The 16,723-nt window shown below is 38.0% G+C and overlaps 1 protein-coding gene across 2 annotated transcripts in view; it reads left to right on the top strand.

Annotated features, from left to right (window-relative positions):
- The window catches only part of PDE7B (phosphodiesterase 7B), a 289,994-nt gene that overhangs the window by 187,258 nt on the left and 86,013 nt on the right, over positions 1–16,723 (top strand). The window lies entirely within an intron of this gene.

Here is a 16,723-nt window from a genome sequence, read left to right on the forward strand (position 1 = left end):
CCCTCTGTGCCTGTCTGTGTCCAAATTTTCTCTTCTCATAAGGACACCAGTCATATTGGATAAGGGCCCACCCTAATGTCCTCACTTTAACTTAATTACCTTGTTAAAGACACTATCTCCAAACACAGGCACACACTTAGTGGGGGGTTAGGATTTTAACATATGAGTTTAGGGGTTGGGGGTGGGATATAATTTAGCCTAAGGAGTACCTTGATAGCCACATATAGCATAAATCTAGAACTGTATCACCAAAGTGTATCAGAAGAAAAGTGGCCATGGATAATGATCATTTGTACCTTCCCAGCTGAGAATCTCAACATACTTTATAAAGCTTGTTATGAGGGTAAAATGAAAACACACCAAAAAAATTTCACCAAAGTCCCATATCTGAATCAAATGAAAAATTTTACTTCCTACAGCTACTCTTTGGGAACTAAATCTAATTCCTTGTTGGATAATTCATTTCCACTCCATTCCTATGACAAAAAAGAATTGGGGAAAACTAGATTTTTCTCCTTTACATGAGACCATTCCATTGTTAACTCTGATAAAGGAAAAGTTCTGAAACAACTTCACAGGATCAAAGACTGGTCAACAGTTTTGTTAATGAATAAAATGTTTTCAAGCCACAGTCTCACTCTGTGTCTTTAACTCTGTCTCTCCTGAGTATTTCTCTTTAGCCATAACAGTATATTTTAGACTCTTTTAAACCTGAATTTTTTAAAACTTTAAAGGAGAGAAGGAATCAGAAAAGTATCTTGGTGTCCTCAGACAGCTGTGATATCATATAAATTATTACTAATGTACTAGGATTACAAAGAGTTGGAAAGCTTTAAGAGAATAGATATAAACAAAGAGAAAGAGAAAAGGAAAATATAGAGAATTCAACACAGGAGAGAAGGAAAGAGAATGTCTAGGAGGCCTGTGACAAATAGCTACAGGGAGGTCTACAAGCAGAATGGACAAGGTAAGAACAATGTCACACCTGCTGTGCTGGACAACATTAACGTGTTTTACCATTCTTTTGAATATAAAGAATACTAAGCAAACTTTTAAAAATGGTATGCAATAAAGCAAGCAAACACAGCACCCAATGTGACTCAGCTGTGAAATATTAAAACTGTAATAATGGATACTATTTAACCCAAACTGGAACAATAGGGAATGGAAGCGTGGGAGTGAGGGAGGGGCAAAAGAAGGACATGTGCGAGTGCTAATTCCTAATCATCTCTAGATGTCTGAAACCGAAAATTAAGTTATAGCAATCTAAATATATTATTTAATATACAGAGGAAAAGATTATAATAAAAAATATGAAACTGTTGAAAATAACTACCAATGGGGTATGTGGGGACTGAGATGGTGCTTTAGGGTATTGTAAGCTTCATAGTATTGGTTGACTTTTTAAACTATGTATGCTACTACTTATATAAAAGTTAAAATTAATTTAGAATATTAGGTCAGTTGTCCCACATGAAATATGTATCTCAATGTGTTGTTTTAAATGAAAAATTATTTTAATTAATATTAATCTTAAAGGCTTTTCAGAAATCTTTCAAAAAGCAGAATTTTATATATGTAAATATAATTATTGTACTCTATAATATTCCTACAGCTATGCTTGTGAAAGCTATTTCATCAATCCTAGATTTTTTTTTTTATGTTTCAAATGCCTGGCATACTCTCTTTTGTTGTTTATTGAAAAGCTGATCTACTTGATAATGCACATGAATGTGTTTGAAGGTCTAGTCTGTTTTCCATGATTATTTGAAATCCTATGGAGTCATCCATTGCTAATTCAAACCTGGCCAGACCTCCTGATTCTAATCTCATTCCAGGGTGAACTGAGGTTAGCTATTGGATAGAATGTTCAGTTCAGTTGAATGTGAGCCTACTGCCAAGCTACATGTGAGCTGAGTGCTCAAGGGTGCCAGGTGATAAATCGAGGAAAGAGAGATCACATGAGAATGATGTTTTTGCACAGGCACATGGTCCTCCTCTGCAAGAATATTGAGCAGAGTTGTAAGTCAAGTACAAAGAATGTGGCTTTGCATTTTAAAAGGCAGCCTTCAAAAGACTAATTGATTGGGAGGGGTGGGGAGAAGAAAAACCTATGCCAGTGAGAGCTGAATGTAAGCTACTCAACTTTGGATAGGTGTTTGATGAATAACTGTATTCTTGGAGTGCTTTTCCAACAGTTAACTAAGCATTCATCCTTCAGAACATATCTGACTTGAGAAAAATGGATGAGTGTCCACCTGACCACTTTGATGAACAGACATTGCCTCTTTCCCACCTTCTTATCCAAGATCCATTCTAGTCCACGCCCAACTGATTCCCTGAAAAACTTCAGTGTTATAATGGATATTTGAGCATCCTAGTTCCAGATGAGTGATGATATCACAAGGGTTCCTCAGAATGCCAAGACTGATAAAACACTTTAAATACCCTAAAAAAAAAGAAGAAGAGAAGTACTGGTATTTAAAGAAGACAAAGGAAAAAGAATTTCTTTGAATTCTTTTGGTAGCAAAAGATACACACAATTTCGCATACAACTTCCAAATATTCTTATTTTGGTCAGTGTAGGCTATATCATAAGAGGTAGCTGCATTTATGTTTAACAAGTACATATACACTTTAGCCCTGACTGGTGTGGCTCAGTGAAATGAGGTCCAGTCTGAGCACCGAAAGGTCACTGGTTTGATTCCCAGTCAGGACACTAGGTTATGGGCCAGGTCACCAGTTAGGAAATGGTGAGGACACATATGAGGCAGCCAATAGATGTTTCTCCCCCTCTCGTTCTCCCTCCCACCCCCCTCTTTCTAAAAAAAATAAATAAAATCTTTTTTTAAAACTACATGTACACTTTAAATAATGTTGAAAGATGTACACTATATACTCTCATAAAAAACCTTATAATTTTTAAAAATCTATACATGTTTATTGCATTTTTTTAAAAAAGAGAAAAGTACAAAGTAAAAAGTAGCCCAAATCCTATTGCCCAGGGAAAACCTATTTTGTTAATACCTTTTCAGGCATCTCTGTATGGACACACACGCTATACTACATAAATGGGATCATGGCCTTCATAATGTAATCTAACTTGGAGAACTGTGTACTCTTAATAAGTTGATAAACTTTCATCAGGCATAACAGCACTCTTGTTTTGTTCTCCATTTTTAAAACCATTACTATGTATGTTCAATATGTTTGTTTTACACACTAAGACCCGATCTTGAAATCATGTTGTCCAATACAGTAGTCACTAACCATGTGTAGCTATTTACATTTAAATTAATGAAAATTGAGTAAAACTAAAAATTCATTCCTGAGTTTCACCAAGCACATTTCAAGGACTCAGTAACTGTATATGGCTGGTCACTACACTATTAGATGGGACAGAATAGTTTCATCATTGCAGAAAGTTCTATTGGACTTTCTGTGTGAGAAGAAGATGTTCTTCAGACACAGACTGCTTAAGGGCTGGGGTTTTATTTATACACCTGAATTTTCCAAGTACTTTGACTCTTGCTAGCATAATTTCGGGTTAGATCCCAACTTTAGAAGCCAGAAGTCACGACTCAAGAGACCAGCCATTTGGATAAAGGCAAAGGGAAAGACTTTTCCACTATTTCCAATGATTTCTCCAAGATCATGGCTCCCAGCTGTTCTGGTGACACTCTTCGTAACACTGTGTTCTGTTGAGACACCATGGCTCTTGCTCACTCAGAATGAGTGTGAGATTTTGAGGGTAGGTGCTCTCTGGTAGATTAGGTTCCATCCTACTTCAGTGTGGGAAAATCACTGCAAATATCAGACTAAAAATAAAACAAGGACAATTAATGAGCATGGGGTCTGGGAACTGGATCCAAACCAACCACCCACCTGCAGTTCCTCTAGATCATCTGCTATAATGATGAGAAAAGGAATGGGAAAAAAATGTGTTCAATATCATGTTCTCAAGCTCAGCAAATAACCCCTCCCCCTTTTTTGGTCCCTATGTCTCTAGAGAACATAATACAAAATTAAATTCCGGGCTTGTTTCAATAAGTTGAAATCAACTTCCTAGTTTCCAGAATTTATGCTCAGTCTGAATAAGCACCTAAAGTTACTTGCTTTCCAATATCACACAAAACACCTCTCCCACCCCTCATCTTAAGTCTGTAGAGCCTGAAAGTTTGGTAATCAGAACAAACATTCTCACAGATTTCTTATCTTTCCTCTTTCCCCTTAAATTTTAACTTCTTGAAAATGGCCTTTGGGGTTTCCTTTCAACATGTCTTCCCCCAGTCCTAGTAGGAGTATGGAAATATGAGAAGAAAATAACAGCATGAAAAGAAATTTCCAATTTCTATCAGCTCCCAAAGTGGGTCAGTTTGGGGTCTGTAGGAAGACTTGCAGCCATTTGATATGAACTATCTATGCTTATGAGCCATTTTTGTTCAGTGGATACCCATTTGATGTGAAGCTCTTTCTCAATCCTAAGGAATGGCCTTTGGAAGGACTATTGTCTTTCCTTATTAATTTATTCATTCCTTTGCTCAGTAAACATTGAGCCGCTTCTATGTACTAGGGAAAGAGCCAAGTGCTATTTTTACAAACATTAATAACAAATGGCTCCTGTCCTTAAGGAGCTCTATGGAGAAAGAGAAACAAGATGTGATGAATTCTGGGATGAAGAGCTACACAGAGGAGAGGTACCCATTGCAAAATCCATGAGAGAGATGTGGTCTGAGAAAGCTTCTTCCAGGAGGTGATACTTGAACTGAATCTTAAAAGATAGCTACAGGTCAGCCGCACATGAAGGTGGGTAGTAATATTCCAGAATAAGGGAAGGGGAGAATGGCACAGTGTCTGCAGAAAGGTAAGACAGTTGGTGAAGTTGGTACAGTAAGTCAGGCAGGCAATAAAGGCCGAAGAATTATTCAGGCTCAGAAGATGAGAGGTCCTCTCTTTCATTCTAAGGTGATATAAAGCCATTGAAGGATTTGAAATATGTTAATGACAAGAGAGAATCATAATTTCAGAGAGATTAATGTGGCATATTTGCAGGGGATGGACTAAATGGGGACATGCATGAGAAAAGAGAGAGAGACACCAAAGAGATGGTGACTACAGTGCCTCAGGGAAGAAATTACTGATTAAGGGAGTATTGAAGATCTAGAATGTATTCAATGAGATGAATTCAATAAATATTGGGAAGTAATATTCTGAGGATCTAATACCCAGTTGGATAAGTGGAAGGGGACTAGAATGGTTTAAAAAACAATTGAGTATTTTAGAATAAACTAGCCTTTTAAGATTTGTTTTCAGAAGGGATGGTTATTATCAGAACATCTATCCTGGCCTCTGAAATATGAAATATATGAAACTGTCCAAAGACAGGAGAATAAGGAAAAGCACCTTTGGGCTGGCTTATGGACCTCACAGCTGATTCTCATTACCCTAGAAACCTTGCCTCTCAGATTAGTGTTCTAGACCCCAATGACTCTCAAGAAAACAAACTAGCCAAAAAATCTAAAACATCATTTGCTGTGTGGAATATTTTCAATTTTGGCATCAACCTAATAAGACCCTTCTGGTCATTTAGTCAACCAACAATGTTCACTGAAATTTATTTTGTGCTAAGTATTGCAAGTACAAGAAGAGATGGATCCTTTATTCAGGTTGCATGTTTTCCTATTTTTATTTGTATATTTATATATCTTTGATTGTTTGCTAATTTTGATTATCTTCATAAGTTAGAACAGTGGTCCTCAAACTGTTTCATGAATAAGAATCATGTGGAGAGCTTGTTAAACTAGTTTTCTGGGCCTTCATCCCAGAGATAATGATTCAGTAGGTCACTTGGGATAGGACCCATGAATTTGCATTCCTAGCAATAGTATAGTTGCCACCAATATTTCTGGTCTGAGGGCCAGACTCTGAGAACTACTAGTTTACAGCTTTGGGGGAAAATAACGCTGATTTGTGAAGCAACGTAAGTCCCTTTCCTGTGGTCCTAAAGCACCCATAACGTGGAATTGACGTCAATGGGAATTACACAGGCAACAAAGGTGTCACACTGAGGCCTTAAGTGTTTATGACCCAGCCCTAGCTGCCTAGCTCTCACCTCCTGTTTTGCAGCTGCATCTCCCATTGGGCATTGCTGTTGCTATTGGTCTGTATGTTGCTGCAGTTACAGCTCTTGATGAGGTCAAACAGTCTCAGAGGGAGAGACTTGAGAAATGAGAGCAAATTTTATTTTGTCTGAACTTCCTTTATCATATCTGATCCAAAAAGTCAAAGATTAATAAACTGATCGCCTCATCATCTTGAGAAGGTGGAGAGATTTGCTGAATGTTACCAGACACTGGAAAGACTGTGATGGTCAGCTCAGGGCCAGCCATGCAGTTAGCCTGGACCACAAAAAAGATAAATGGGTAAGAACCTGCCTCTCGTGGGTAATATAATGGCTTGCCAGTTACTTCGGCTATAAATTTGTTTTTTGTGAACAATTTCAAATTGTGGGTTTTTTCTAGGTGAAGTTAAGTCCCTTCTGTTTATTTGTAATATTCAGGAGTTGTTCCAGTCTTTGCCTTCAGGTGCACATTTTTAGTCTCATATTCAGGAAAATCAAGCAGGAAACTATTGAGTAATTCAGATGTCAAGTGAAGAGAGCAACAGGAGTGAAAAGAAGGGACAAATTTAAAGAATTGTATAAAGCAAATGGTAAAACACTTGGCTTCTTCAACAGAGAGGGGGAAAGGTAGTTGAAATTAACTCCCAGATTTCCAACTCTTGTGACCAGCAGAAGGATGGCATCAATTACAAAAATAGAAGATTGAAGCAGGATTGGTTTAGGACAAACGTTAAGTTTTGTTTTGCATGTTCAGATGATCATTGAGGGGCAAAGTGAGTGTTTTGAAAGTTGGAAATCTATGACTGGAGTTTAGATGAGAAGAGTGACTTGAAGGATAGCATCGAAACCCCCTACTTAGAAGTGAAAACTGAAGCCCTGTCAATGATGAGCTCGCTGAGAGGGGATCCATGAAGGAACAGTCAGAAGTTTGAGGACTGAACCCTGACAGTCCTTCCAGAAGAGTTCCAAATAACTTCTCCTTGGATTTGATACTTATGTGTATTTTCAGTTAGTGTTTTGGTTAAAAGGTAAATAGTATTTCTGGAACACAGTATAGGGTTGCCATTAAAGACATACCCCATGCGCCTGAGGGTGTGCACATATCCACTTACATGTATACCCACCTGTATAGAAAATATGACTTAATTCACATATGAATTAATTTGCATAGAAGTTAAACTTGGGGCGTCTTTAGTTCTCTCAGAAAGGCATAAGAAAATAGTCTGAAATGGCAAGCTAACTCCTATTAAAATGTCTGTAACCTTTCTCCCTTTTTTCCATATCATTCATGCGATGTAATACTGACGTGGGATGCTTTCCAGCCACATTTGAAAAGCCTCCCCTGAAGTTGCAAACCCAATGGTTTGGAAGAGAGATTTCAAATAACTCAAAATATACAGTGTAAACAAACTAGCCTTTTAGTATGAAGTGTACTAAATTAAAGAAACCAGATGCTTTGGTTGGCTTGGAACAGCTGGATTATGATTGGCTCTCCTTCTCTAACCATTTTCTTTGGAGCCTCCTCACCTTCTTCTCCTTTCTTCCCCCTTCTCCCTTCCCTCTCTCTTACTCTCTCCTCCCCGCCCCCTCCTGCTCTATCTGGTTTTTGTTTTCAGACAGCCAAAGGCTCAACAGATACAGGAGACACAGCTCCCAAATATCAAATGGCTTCTGAAAGGAGTTGTTAATTTAAATTGTTTGCCTGTACTCACAAAAATGTGCTTACTGGAAACCTGGTGTAAGAGTCTGAATCACACCTTCAATCATAGTTCTTCATGTGAAGGACTTTTCTATGTAATAATTTTATTTGACTTAAAAACTAAATACTAAAATATTCCTCTTTCAAAACTACTAACTGGGATATTTTATAGGGTCTTAGGAAATCACTTACATCTATATGTGTCCCAATTATTTATTCATGTAAAATCATGAGCCTCACAACCATCTGCAAAAGGGGTCCAAACCTAAATATCCGAGTTCTTTAAAAGTTAGATGAAACCTCAATGAGTGGTTTTCCCTGACACAGAAGAGTTTACTGGCCAAATCTATGCTATCTCAAATCAATTGATAATGTGAGAAATTATTTAGTTAATGTGGATTGAAATCTATTTTTCATCTGAAGTAACTAGACAATTGTACCAGAAATATATTTTCACCTTGAACTCTAGGGATAGGCTCGCAGAAGGAATGGATAGAAGGCAAGGAGGAAAAAAACAGGGAAAAGAAATTTCACACAGGCTAGAATCAGTAAAAACAGATCAATACTATTACCTCATCAATCAATAGACCATGTATTTGGGGGCAGTTTCATGTTTCTGTGATTTAAGATAAATTCTAGTAGACTCTGACAGAAAGATTAATTATGTCTTAGTTAATAAACATTTTCGAAGTATAATGTGTGCTATAGGTATTAGGTATGGAAAGTAATTCCCAGACGCCACCTCACAGCTGTGAAATACTGCAGTATTTCAACCAGATAAGGGAATCTCGTAGGCCAGGTCATCTAAAATGTACAAGTACTTATGTTTTCCCTTTAGGGAGACATTTTTGTTGTGCTTTAATAAATAAATCAAAGTTTAGCAGTGGCACTGGTTCCAAATAAGTGTGTGTGTGGGGGGGGGGGGTAATTTTCTTTTTCATTTCATAGAGATGGACAAAACACTCCACAAATTCTTCACAAAATCTTATTTTCTACAAAATACCCATCACTGCCACTCTTTCTCCTCACCCTCCGCCCTCTCCTGGGTCTTAGCTCTGGGCCGTGGCTGGCCCTATGGCTTGATGCTGGCACTTGCAGAAAAGCCGGGTGGAATGGGCAGGGCACATCCTGGAGATGAACGTTCCAGTGTTTTTCCCACCCCAGTTGAGTCCGACAGTAAATCCTTTCCTAAGATGTATTCTTACATTAGATGCATTTTAGAGCAGTAACTGATGTACCAAAGATACAGGACTTTTTTGTTTGTTAGTCTTTTTTTGTTCACAGTCTGTCTTAGCTTCCCACTTCTGAAACAGGAAACAAAAAATAGGTTTAACACTCTTTTATGCTGTATCACTCACTCCTCAGAAGCAGGAGAGGGAAAAAAAAAAGTTCTTCTTTTCATAGAAACTACACATACAGAATGAGTCAGGAAATTGTTTGTGTGTGTGTGTGTGTGTGTGTGTGTGTGTGTGTGTGTGTGTGTCTTGACTTTGAATACTTAGGCCCAAAGTGCTGTCCTGGTACTGGATTGTTTTGAAATTTATGAGGATTTGTAAAAAGCAAAGACAAAAGCTTCTGAGCTGGTAGCCCAGTTTGTCTTGCTTTCGTAATGCACTGGGAGGCTGAATGTTCAAAGAAACGGCTCCCCGCCTGGCTGACTTTTGGCTGATTGAATCGGTTAACATCTCCAGGCAGAGATGGAAATCTCGACTTTCATCAGTAGGTTGCTGGCTATCCAGGGGATGCAGCGGTAAAGGCAAAGAGTTGAACCAAAATAGTGGAAAGAAAAGTCAATATTAAAAAGTGAAAGGAATTTATGAAGCTCTCACCCTTTTCCGAGAACAGCTCCACTTGTGTTACTGGGAAGTAAACGTTAGGTGTTGGATTTACTGTGTGTCCTTTCCCCACTTTAATCCCTGGCTTCATGGTCCTCCATCTCGCTGGGCGACATGAGATGACAGGGAATGATTGAGCTGTAGAGGCCACACGGCGGACTCAGCACTATTTCATACTTCACGCCACCTTCGGGTGATTATTAAGCTCTCAGCTTTGTGAGTTTTTTGGATTACTTGTCCTCAGAATGTTTGCCCGTCGTACCCTTACGGTTTTGCTTTATCAGCCAAGTTTTACACTCTTCTGCCAGGCTGTGCTTGCTTCTTTCTTGCATGGGTATTTTTAACATTTGTCCAGAAGACAGTTATTCTGCATCACATACTAATAGGCCCCACTGAAATGTCTTTCTCAAAAGAGACATTTTCCCATTATTTTGTTTTTTATGTTTGGTTTGTGAACCTGAGTGGAGTTATAACTCCCGTGCTTTGGGAATGTTCTAATACTTTGCATTAGTCTGAATACTAGTCTGTACCTTTCTTTGGCGTCTATTCTTATATTAATATTCCTTTCCAGGATTCATATGATACTACTAAGGCTTTCAGTATTCTAGCTCACTTCTTAAAGGCTTTTAAATATTCCCATATGCTATCTGCTTTTTTTCCCTTCACTCTCCTTCTTTTATTCCATGTTGGCCCCATATGGAAACTTTTCAAAAAGGCACATATTAAAATACTGGTATATGAGGGAATCCAGTTTCTCTTTTTCCCTGAACAATACATCTACAGCCACTTACAAAACTTCAACACCAACCTATGAGTGTGCATTTCAGCCTAGGGTGAATTTTCATTGCCTCTCCTTTGACAAAGGATTAAAGATGCTGATATTTTACTCAGAATTAAAAACCGTAAAGAGGAAAGTACTGGTATTAGAGACACTCAACAACAGCTTGAGGATGTCAGCAACTAAAGCTGTGAGCAAACAGCGCCAAGGTGGATGGAGCAGCTGCTTGGGAAGAATATTGAGAAGCCAGCTGTTATTCCCATTGGCACGAGAATGTGCCAATCACCACCCAAACTGCAGGAAGCCTGGGCCAGATTCTGGGGGAAAGAGCGCCTTCACATGCCAACTAGAAAAGGGCCTCTTGTTTCTATGTGTCAAAATTATATCCACGGTTCCTTATGTACTTTTCTCTCTTTAACCACCCATTCTCCCTTCATAGATTGGAATGGGAAAGGAAGGATATTGAGGAGGGAAACCTATTTCTTTCTCCTTTTACATTGTTCTAACAAATACTCTTACAGTTGAAATGTGGATTGTATCATGGCTGGACATCTTATGTTGATTAATGATGCAGACATAAACAAACAGAAGTGAATTTCAGCAGCGACTAAAGCACCATCAGCATAAAGGTCTGTCCATTTTTTCAGGCTCCCTAACTGGGAACAAGAAATTTTGGCTTCCAAAAAATAGTACTTCAAAATTTCCCTAAGAGAAGTTTTTACCTCTAAGCAGAGAAAAAAAATACATTTTCCTCTAAGTTTGTTTACCACAAAGTAGGAAGAGCAAAAGACACTTTCCCCCATAATTTATTCTGACTTGGACTTTAAGTCAATTCTGTAAAAGTGAGGCCTGGCTAACTGTCACTCTGGCTGAATGTAAACAGTTTTTTCAGATCCTCAAGCATCAACTTAGACAATTTGAAAGCAGTAATTTCATGTCCCTACTTTTCAATGTCTACGGCATGCAATGCTTCTTAATTAAACAGCATAGTCTTTGCCAAAACGGTGTATAAAAGAATCTTGCTGATGTATACCTATTCCTAGCTTGAGGGCAATTTGTTCTCATATGCTTGTTTAGAGATTGTAATACAGCGTAGATATGTAGCAAGCAGAGTGATGTTTTACATATAAAATTGGTAAATCTTTTGCTCTTACAACTACCCCAGAAATTTAAGTAAATAAATAAGTGAAATGATTAGTTTTTCCATGGTTTCAACATGTCAATCCTGGTGGGAGAAAGTCCTTTCTATGAACTGCATGAGGAAGAGCAGACAACCAATGGCAAGGCTTTGGGACAAGCCATCCCTGTGCCAGTGTACCGGTGCCCACACGACAGCGCAGGTCTGATTTCTTTTATCAGGAAACGAGGAGGCCGCTAAGGAGCATTCCTGAAAATTGGACAGAATATAGATAGGAGCAGATGGAGATAAATGTAGTAAAGACTCAGTACAGGAAAGTTTCTGATATGGTATAGTACATTCTATATGTGTGCTGTATATGTTATAACATGTTATCATGCTGGTAGGGAGAGAGAGAGAAAAAAAAGGCTACTCCATAACGTGGGAGTAAAGCTGTGTGACCCTTTTTAGAGAAACATGACAGCGTCTCTTGGTATTAGGGGAGAAAACCAGAAACTGGTTCGAAAATTCACAAACACTAATTGAGGGTATGCTGAGTGTCCACGACTCAGGGAAGGAACATAAGCCATGTGAGGAGAAAAGGCAGCACAATGCAAGACGACATTATCAAAAAATGCCTTAAGGCGAAGTGGGACTAGAGGCCAAGTGAACAAAACTCCACATATTATATGATTCCATTTGTATGAAATGTCCAGAATAGGGAAATCTTTAGAGACAAAATGTAGATTAGTGACTGCGTAGGGCCCAGGAGGGTAGGGATGGTGGCCTAGAAGGGTCACAAGTAAAGGGTACTGATTTTCTTTCTGAGGTGATAAAAATGTCCTCACGTTGACTGTGGTGATAGCGGCACCTGTCTGTGAATATGCTAAAACTAATGAGTCATACATTTCAAATGGGTGTTTTGTGTTGTATGTAAAGTATATCTCATTAAAACTGTTATTTAAAAACTGTAAGATAATCAAAAATTTCTTTGGTAAAAGAAAAGCCAAGTAAATGGAAGGAGCAATAAATATTTCAAGAATCGGGTGTTCTTCCTCAGGCCCCCAACTTCCCAGCCTCTACCCCTTTCCAACCTACCCACAGGACAAGCAGAGGGAGCTGTGAAATATTCTTACTAACCTAGAAACAGTGAAACAGAAGTAAAACTCTTCAGAAAACACAGGTGCCTCATTTTCTACCTCATTTGAAGCCCACTTAAATGTGAGGCTTGATGAATCCTAATTCAGTCCTAGGAGAATCACAAGTTTGTGAATTATTGTTCAGCTTTTTTTCCAGACAAAAGAGCTTTACTTAACAACAAATGAACTCTTGGATAGAAAGAGTAGACATTCAAGCTGTCTGAGTCCCTCTTATAAATAACAAAAAAGATTGGCAACAGGTAGGTCTTACCGGAGACTACAGCATTTACAAAGTTCTTCTATTTGAATTTATTTCAAGCAGTCAATAAATAAATGGTTCCATGCTATTAAAAATGGAGAAAAGAGAAGACTACAAACATGTGCTTCTACCTCCTGCAATTTGGTCCATTTCCCCAGCTCCCGTCTCAGAGAAAGATGCAATTGTTCACTTGATGACCCTGGTACCTAGCATATTTTCTTTGGGACCATTTTTTGAATATTATTTTTGTATAAAGCCAAGTAAATGAATGGGGAAGTTGAAAAACATAATCAGAATGTTTTATTGACACTGTTGTAGATTTTCCGAATGCCGAAAAACAAGAAATGAATGGAAATGAGTTTGCCAAAGTGAACATTTTATGCATCTTTATATAGGGCATATTCCCAAGTAGAAAAAAATGCACTTGGATAAAATAAAATAACAAAATATTTATTGAACATTTTAAATTTATGACATATATATTTGTCACATTTACGTAGAACTCTTACACTCAAAGTCTTACATTCTAAACATTTACTTCTTTATGTGTGTCTTTTTCTCTCTTCCTTAGTTTCTATCTCTGGTGCTCAGAAGGTTCTGTTAGCTATTTGGTAGGAGTTACAGGTATTCTGCCCAACCACTGGCATAAAACCCCCCTTGGAACCATTCATCTTTCCAAACTCTATATTTGTGATATACACAGTGGTTGTTAGTGATTGTGCAGGCTCTCTGAGATACTGTAAGACACAAAGTGAGATTTTTAAACTAACCCAAAGAGCCCTGTAATAACATTAAACTTGAACAATCTAGAAATGACTTCATTTTCAAAGGGGTAGAGGCTGGGAAGTTGGGGGCCTGAGGAAGAAGACCCCATTCTTGAGATATTTATTGCTCCTTCCATTTACTTGGCTTTTCTTTTACCAGACAAATTTTTGATTATCTTATCGGCAGGTAGTGTGGGTCTCTTCATATAGCTATGGTAAAGCCAGAACATGTGTGGAGCATCAAGATTTGGGGAACAAAGCTATGATGACAATTATAGAAAAGATCCAGAAATAAGTCCTCAGTAAAGTGGGTGATAAGTTATCACTAAAACTGTGCAACAAACCTCAAGTTCCTTGTTTAGGAATTGGAGGATTGTGCTTCTAGTTTAAGGGGTTTGTTGCACACAGATAAGAGATGGCTTCATAGATGCCACATCATAAAACAGGCTTTGTATTTTTCTTCAGAATTTCAATTGTGAGTTCTGTATACTAAATAATACAAAATGTACCTGTATCTTATTGTGCTCTTAGTCTTGTCAGTAAAGGGTTTTCAGTGGTACTACATTGTATTATTTTTGTTGGAGTTTTGCTTTGATGTGTAAGTACAGATTGTTATTGACAAGATCTTCCTCCGCTCTGATTGCCCAATCCAAGAAAAAAAAAAATGTGCTAATGACCCTTCTAAGTTTGAGCCAGGCCTTATACAGAGTGCCCTGATTTTTTCTCAATGACCGAGTTTCTCACTGGGCCCAGGGTCTTTATCTCCCCTTCCTTTGCTTCCCACCCCTCCCCGCCCCCAACACACACACACAATTCTTTCCCCAAACAAACTACTCTTCCATCTATTTCTTCACGTGCTGCTCTGGCCCTTCTTTTCTGTGGATTTATGAATTCACACTCCACAATTTTTACTATCTTTTCCTTTTGAAATATTTTACAAGTCGATGTTTTCCACAAAGCTTCCTCTAGCTCACCAGAGCGGTAGTGATCCACTCCCCTAACTAAAGTGTCCAAATCCGAACAAGATACACTCAGAAATGCCCAAAGATGGTGTATATTATAAACATTTGCGTTCTGTGCTCTTTGCCTTGTCCTCCTGTCTCCTCTCTCCTTTGCTGAACAATTGTGGTTCAGGGTGTGTCCTTTCACATGTACACTCAGTTACAAAATCCCCATTATCTCACTGATACCCGTCAGTGGTTCTCAACAATTCTCCCCACTGAAATCACTGGGAATCTTTGTAAAAATACCTAAGCCCAGGCTCACTCCAGACCTATCAAATCAGAATATCTGATTGAAAACAACTGAGCTTCTATAGTTATAAAACAGAGTGGAATATTAGTCTAATTTCATTTTCCTCCCAACCCTGGGATAAAGAGGGAAAATCCATACCTGTCTGGATACATAGTGGAAAAAATAAGAGAAATGCTGTGCCAAATCATGCGAAAGATTAAAAGTGAGCAAGAGCTTATCTTTTTCCAGGACATTGCCATGTCAGTTCAGGAAAATAAAAACATTTGCTTTAAATGATGGTACCCTTCCTGTACTCCAAGTTTCCATGGCCCACACTGCACCCTACCGAGCCTTTCTGATGAGTCTATTGATTCTATGGCCTCAAACATATGATAATCTATGTCTGAGAATTGTTTTCAGGTATTGTCATCTTAATTCTATTGATCAGAGTTTCCCAACCAATGTGCTATGAATGGGTTCCCAACCAATGCTGAGACATTGGTCTTCTTCAGCCCCCAAGGTAGCAAGGCAGGCCTGGTAGCCAAGGTCCCAGTCCAAAATACTCTGGCCCGGAGCAACCAGATATATTTAGCCAAAAAGGAATCAAATGTTATTTTCTATGTGTGTTATGAGGTGAGAACGCAGGGAAGTCTCAGAAAAATATGGATGGTAGAATCTTGAGTGTTTGAAACGATTAGCAATACGAAGCATAAAGTTTGTATTCAGCATAGAAGAAGTTATAAAGTACACATAAATCCATCAATTAGCATAATACTTAGAGTAAAGCAATAAGCACTATACTAGATGTGAAAAACTAAGCAACTTGTACTAAAAGAATTGTCCCCCTGATACCACCTGATAGCATAAAAATTATTGTCATTATGTTATATTGCTCACAGTGGTAGTAATACTTAATATAATAATACATGAGTATAATAGACTTGTAATAGGTACTCAGTGAAAATTGAGAAGGAAGATTATTATTTATCTATCATGTCCAAAAGAATTATTTCAATGTATTTGGATCAGTTTTTCAGTCCCATTTCTCAGACCAAAGTCAAGTAATTAGGTTTGGACGTGAAGGACTCCTTCCCGGGGTTTAATTATTACAAGAGGAAAGTGGTATAGTGCAAGTCACTAAAAAGGGAAATCAGGACTAGTTAGACTTTAATTTCAAAAACTGAGATATTTATGTTGACATCAAAATAGATTCTTAAAGACTGTAAGGCTTGATATGAACAGAAAACTCAAAAAGATAAATTTATTATAAGGTGTATTCATTCAGTTAGTTCAGGCATTGTTTTCTCAATGATGGCTAAGACATATTCTTGGACTTTGGGGTTTGTAAATAAGAAACACAGAAATCGCATTATATTACATTAAGGTCACAAAATATCTCAGTAGTCAAGAATAGAGAGGTTTACCTAGAGGAGCCAATGAAAGTACACAGGAAATTCTCTGACAGGTTCTAATATTTTAAAAATATTAATAGCACACACAAAAGACAGAGAATATTCATCTAACCAAAGGCAAACACAAATGTGTGATGCAAACCAGTAATAAAGAGCATTATTAAAGGACTTATTAAAATGCTGTTTATAGAGCAAGGATGGGAAAGGACCAGCTCATGGTCTAGGAAAGTGGCAAAATGTTAAGATTAGCAGAAGACTAAGAACGGCAGTAACTGTTCAGTACCCATTTTCTGTCTGTCTTCTTGTCAAAAAGAGTGAATTCAAAAGAAGAGCTACAGCTTTCTTTAAAAAAAAAAAAGGTTCAGT

Source organism: Pteronotus mesoamericanus, unplaced genomic scaffold, assembly GCF_021234165.1.
Source record: "Pteronotus mesoamericanus isolate MK-2021 breed Mesoamerican mustached bat unplaced genomic scaffold, CSHL_Meso_final contig_20, whole genome shotgun sequence".
NCBI lineage: Eukaryota > Metazoa > Chordata > Mammalia > Chiroptera > Mormoopidae > Pteronotus > Pteronotus mesoamericanus.